Source organism: Salmo trutta, chromosome 35, assembly GCF_901001165.1.
Source record: "Salmo trutta chromosome 35, fSalTru1.1, whole genome shotgun sequence".
In the NCBI taxonomy this organism is placed as follows: Eukaryota; Metazoa; Chordata; class Actinopteri; order Salmoniformes; family Salmonidae; genus Salmo; species Salmo trutta.
Genome location: NC_042991.1, coordinates 22,618,543 through 22,624,542, shown reverse-complemented (window position 1 = coordinate 22,624,542; position 6,000 = coordinate 22,618,543). Strand labels below are relative to the sequence as shown.

At 53.0% G+C, this 6,000-nt stretch overlaps 1 pseudogene; it reads left to right on the top strand.

The window, feature by feature from the left end:
* Positions 1–326: 326 nt before the first annotated feature.
* The window catches only part of LOC115174404 (laminin subunit alpha-2-like), a 159,388-nt pseudogene continuing 153,714 nt past the window's right edge, over positions 327–6,000 (top strand).

The following is a 6,000-nucleotide window of genomic DNA, read 5'->3' as shown; positions in this document are numbered from 1 at the left end:
GTAAGGGGTTTTTGCTCCAGATAGAACTGTACCTGGCGACCGTCCGCCCCTCTCCCTCCGACGAGGAGAGAGTGAGTGTCCTCGTCTCCTGTCTTACGGGTAGAGCCCTGGAATGGGCCAACGCGGTCTGGGAGGGCCCAGACTCGGCTCGGGGCGACTACCCGGAATTCACCCGTCGCTTCCGGGCGGTATTTGATCATCCCCCGGAGGGCAAGGTGGCGGGTGAACGGCTGTTCCATTTGAGACAGGGGACGAGGAGCGCTCAGGACTTCGCCCTGGTGTTCCGGACTCTCGTCGCGGGATCGGGGTGGAATGAGCGGGCCCTGATGGATCACTATCGCTGCAGTCTCAATGAGGATGTCCGCCGGGAGCTGGCTTGTAGGGACCACGCCATCACCCTCGACCAGCTGGTGGATTTGTCCATCAGACTGGACCACCTGCTGGCTACCCGGGGACGTTCTAGTCGGGGTCTGTTCATTCCACCTCCCAGCCCTCCTGCTCCACTGCCCATGGAGATAGGAGGAGCTGCTCCGAGGAAGACCGGAGGGGGGGCCTCTCCTGCACCCACTGTGGACGCAGAGGACACACTGCGGACCGGTGCTGGAGGGGTCCACCCAGGAGTCCGGAGGGCAGGCAGAGCACTACATCGACCCCCCAGGTGAGTCAGCACCATACACACCCAGAGCCCCCTGTCAACCACATGTACACTTCCGTTTGTTTTCCCGATTTCTCCCCTCACTCCCAGTATAAGGCACTAGTCGATTCAGGTGCAGCTGGGAGTTTTATGGACCGTGGGGTCACTAATAGGTTAGGGATTCCCCTGGTTCAGCTGGACCACCCCTTCCCTGTGCACGCCCTAGATAGTCGACCGCTAGGGTCCGGCGAAGTGGGGGAGGTTACTGTGCCACTGGTTATGACGACGTGGGGGGGTCATGTGGAACGTATCAGCCTATACCTCATCGACTCCCCGGCGTTTCCGGTGGTACTGGGAATCCCCTGGTTAGCCACTCACAACCCTCAGATTTCGTGGAGACAGAGGGCTCTTAAGGGGTGGTCGAGGGAGTGCTCAGGTAGGTGTGTAGGAGTTTCCATCGGTGCAACTACGGTGGAGAGTCCAGACCAAGTCTCTTCCTTCTGAATATGCCGATTTGGCTATCGCCTTCAGTAAAACGAAGGCGACTCAATTACCACCCCATCGACAGGGGGATTGTGCGATAAACCTCCAAGCTGACGCGGTCCTTCCTAAGAGCCATGTGTATCCTCTGTCTCAGGAGGAGACGGTGGCTATGGAAACATACGTCACTGAGTCCTTGAGACAGGGATACATTCGGCCATCTAAATCACCCGTCTCCTCGAGTTTCTTTTTTGTGAAGAAGAAGGAGGGAGGCCTGCGCCCGTGCATTGACTATAGAGGTCTAAATTCCATCACAGTGGGGTTCAGTTACCCACTACCTCTCATTGCTACGGCAGTGGAGTCATTCCACGGGGCGCGCTTCTTCACCAAACTAGATCTCAGGAGCGCGTATAATCTGGTGCATATCCGAGGGGGAGACGAGTGGAAAACCGCATTTAGTACCACATCTGGCCATTATGAGTACCTTGTCATGCCGTATGGGCTAAAAAATGCTCCCGCTGTCTTCCAATCCTTTGTGGACGAGGTTCTCCGAGACATGCTCGGACAGGGTGTGGTGGTGTACATCGATGACATCTTGATTTACTCCGCCACCCGCGCCGAGCATGTGGCTTTGGTGCGCAGAGTGCTTGGGCGGCTGCTGGAGCATAACCTATACGTCAAGGCTGAGAAATGTGAGTTCTCCAAACAAGCCGTCTCTTTCCTAGGATATCGCATTTCCACCACAGGGGTGGTGATGGAATGTGACCGCGTTACGGCTGTGCGAAATTGGCCTACCCCTACCACGGTGAAGGAGGTGCAACGGTTTTTGGGGTTCGCCAATTATTACCGGAGGTTTATCCGGGGTTTTGGTCAGGTGGCAGCTCCCATTACCTCACTGCTGAAGGGGGGTCCGGTGTGGCTGCGGTGGTCGACGGAGGCGGACAGGGCCTTCCGTCATCTGAAGGTTCTGTTTACTGACGCTCCGGTGCTGGTGCATCCTGATCCCTCTTTGCCATTCGTAGTGGAGGTGGACGCGTCCGAGGCTGGGGTAGGAGCAGTTCTGTCGCAGCGTTCGGGCGCTCCTCTGAAGCTCCGCCCCTGTGCTTTCTTTTCTAGGAAGCTAAGCCCGGCGGAGCGCAACTACGATGTGGGGGACAGGGAGTTGTTAGCCGTGGTCAAGGCTTTGACAATGTGGAGACATTGGCTTGAGGGGGCACGTCACCCTTTTCTCATCTGGACCAACCACCGTAACCTGGAGTACATCCGGGCAGCGAGGAGACTGAATCCTCGTCAAGCCAGGTGGGCTATGTTCTTTACTAGGTTCCAGTTCACCCTTTCATACATTCCGGGTTCTCGGAACCAGAAGGCCAACGCACTGTCACGTCTCTATGACACCGAGGAGAGGACCATCGATCCCGCTCCCATACTCCCTGCGTCCTGTCTAGTGGCGCCGGTAGTATAGGAGGTGGATGCGGACATCGAGCGGGCGGTTCAGTCAGAACCCACTCCGCCCCAATGTCCCGCGGGTCTGAAGTTCGTTCCGATTGGTGTTCGCGATCGCCTGATCCGATGGGCCCACACCTTACCCTCCTCGGGTCATCCTGGGGTGGAACGGACAGTGTGAGGCCTGAAAGGGAAGTACTGGTGGCCCACCTTGGCTGAGGATGTAAGACACTATGTCTCTTCCTGTTCGGTGTGCGCCCAGTGCAAGGCTCCTAGGCACCTGCCTCGAGGGAAATTACAGCCCCTCCCCGTTCCACAGCAACCTTGGTCTCACCTCTCGGTGGATTTCCTAACGGATCTCCCGCCATCTCAGGGGAACACGACGATCCTGGTTGTTGTGGATCGGTTCTCGAAGTCCTGCCGTCTGCTCCCATTGCCCGGTCTTCCTACGGCCCTACAGACCGCGGAGGCCCTATTCACCAATGTCTTCCGGCACTACGGGGTGCCCGAGGACATTGTATCTGATCGGGGTCCCCAGTTCACTTCCAGAGTGTGGAAGTCGTTTATGGAGAGGCTGGGGGTCTCGGTCAGCCTGACCTCGGTTTTCCACCCTGAAAGTAATGGGCAGGTAGAACGCATCAACCAGGATGTGGGCAGGTTTCTGCGGTCGTACTCCCAGGACCGGCCAGGGGAGTGGGCGAGGTTCGTGCCATGGGCCGAAATGGCCCAGAACTCTCAAAGCCACTCCTCGACTAACCTGTCACCTTTTCAAATCGTATTAGGTTATCAGCCGGTCCTGGTGCCCTGGCAGCAGAGCCAGACGGAAGCTCCTGCGGTGGAGGAATGGGTACAGCGCTCTCAGGAGACCTGGAGTGCTGTCCAGGAGTGCCTGAAGCGGGCTATCAGGCGACAGAAGGAGAGCGCTGACCGCCGCCGTAGTGAGGCCCCCGTGTATCATCCGGGGGATAGAGTCTGGCTCTCGACCCGGAACCTGCCCCTCCGCCTGCCCTGCCGGAAGCTGGGTCCTCGATTTGTGGGGCTGTTCAAAGTCCTGAGGAGAATAAACGAGGTGTGTTATAGGTTACAACTCCCTTCATATTACCGTATTAACCCCTCGTTTCATGTGTCTCTCCTCAGGCTGGTGGTAGCTGGTCCACTGCAGGACGCTGAGGTGCGGGAGGTCCCTCCGCCCCCCCTGGACATCGGGGGGGCCCCGGCGTACACAGTCCGGGCCATCCTGGACTCCCGGCATCGAGTAGGGGGCCTGCAGTACCTCGTGGACTGGGAGGGGTACGGCCCAGAGGAGAGGTGCTGGGTTCCGGTGAGGGACATTTTGGATCCCACTATGCTCCAGGAGTTCCATCGTCTCCGTCCGGACCGGTCGACCCCGAGGCCGGCGTCGGCGTGCTGCGGGAGCCGTGCGTCAGGGGAGGGGTACTGTCACAGTATCCACAGAGAATTGTGCCCCTCCTCGGCTGGGCGGCGCTCAGCGGTCATCGTCGCCGGTCTACTAGCTGCCACCGATCTATGTTTCTGTGTTCGTTGTGTTTTGTCTGTCTAAGTCCGCACCTGTTTTCGTCGCTGTCATTAGTGGGGGGGGTATTTAGTTTGTTCCTGTGGGTGTTGTGTGTTGTGCGGGATTATTTTTGATTGTCAGCGGGCAGTGTGGTTGTACTTTGTATGTTGCTCCAGCATTTTATTATTTGGAGTTTCGATTTAAGCCGGGCTGCGCCCCGTGCGTATTTTCGCCTCTTCATCTGGATTACCTGTTTCCCTTTTGGGGTTTTCTGCGATCTCTGTGTTGTTGATACACCTAGCGTGTTGAGTGCCATTAAACTTCGGCCTACTGAACTATCACATCCTGCATTTGACTCTGCTCCTTCCTCCTGCCCTACATACCCGTGACAACTACCTTCATGCTATGTTTCCGCTACGGTTCATCTCAAACTGTTCTAAGGATGGCTGCACTCTTAGTCTAAAGCCCATTTTCACTGCAACTGAGATATTGTGTTGAGCAAGAGTGCAAAGAAGTGGGCGAGTTGCTGGTAAGAAAAAATGATCCATTTTAGAAAGTGATAGCTGTAGTGTCAGTGTCCAAGAAAATATTTGTATGAAACTTTTCATTTATTTTTCATGTCAAGTAATTGACAGAGGGAATATGGAAACAAAACTAATGTTGGTGTGATTCAGTGGTACTGTTCCTCTCCTGAGAGAGCTTGAAATCCATAACTGTTTTTTTCAGATAGTCACACAGCCATGGGGGTTACACAGAGTTCAACTACAACAACCCTTTTCCCAGCCACTTGTGCATCTCACATGATGAGTTACACATAATATCTCATAGCATTTCAAAGTCTACAGCCAGCATCTTTACAAACACTCTATCCAAACCAGACTAAACAAACGTGTATGTGTCACATAAGGCTGCCAAGTAAATTAGGCTACACTGTGTACCGGGTCTGGGAAGTTGGCTGACAAGTGGCTTTACAGTTTCAATAGGATTTACAGTGAGCCTGGTCCCAGATCTGTTGGTGCCATCTTGCCAACTCCTATGGTTATTGTCATGCCAGACAACGACCAGAGGAGTTAGCTATACAGCACTAACATATCTGGGCCTACCTGCTGTAAATCCAGAGTGATAGTGACGTAATGGTAGTCCATGCCGTTCTTAATGCTGGGGCTCTGCCATCGTCTGTTAGTCCCATCGATGGCATATTCAATCGGGTGGTGCTCTAGGAATAACAATGAGATGAAACAAAGCATTATAATTAAGGAGACAGTGTTTGAAGATAGGAGCAATGAGTTAGCGTGTGACTTGTCACTTAAGAGCTGCTGGATATCAGATGATTGAACACTCTCAATCATAGGCTACTTATTTCTGACATTTCATTGCTAGTTAGAAACCATGGAAACTGTAAGGAGCCTGCTAATGAAGAAACGTTGCTTATAGAGCATTAAATGATTAAAGTTGCCCTCTTGATTACGCAGTTTAATAGTTTTTCTACGATTTATGAGAGAAATCATTAAAATAAAGCATTTCCAATTGATTCACAATAAGGAGTACGAATCTGCTTATAACATGGTCATGTTCAGGCCTATTCTTACATGGCTAATTACTCACCAGGCATGCAGTTGTAAGATGTGGATGAGGAAAATGTGGACTCAATCATTGTCTCTCCCTAATGGTGTACTAATATGGTGGGAATGTATAGTATTTCATATCAGGAGTGCCCACAATGACAAGCTAAATGTAAATTAACAAAAATGTCCTTTCAGTCAGACCTGAAATTACCAGAAAAATGAAAGTCTCATTATGGAATGGAGACAAGATAAATGATGACGAGTCCATTTCTTCTCTTTTCTTCCAGACAATAAGACCTCTTCGCCGATAATTATTGTCTAAAAGCATTTACAGAGCAATGACCTTTCTGAGAGACTTGTGT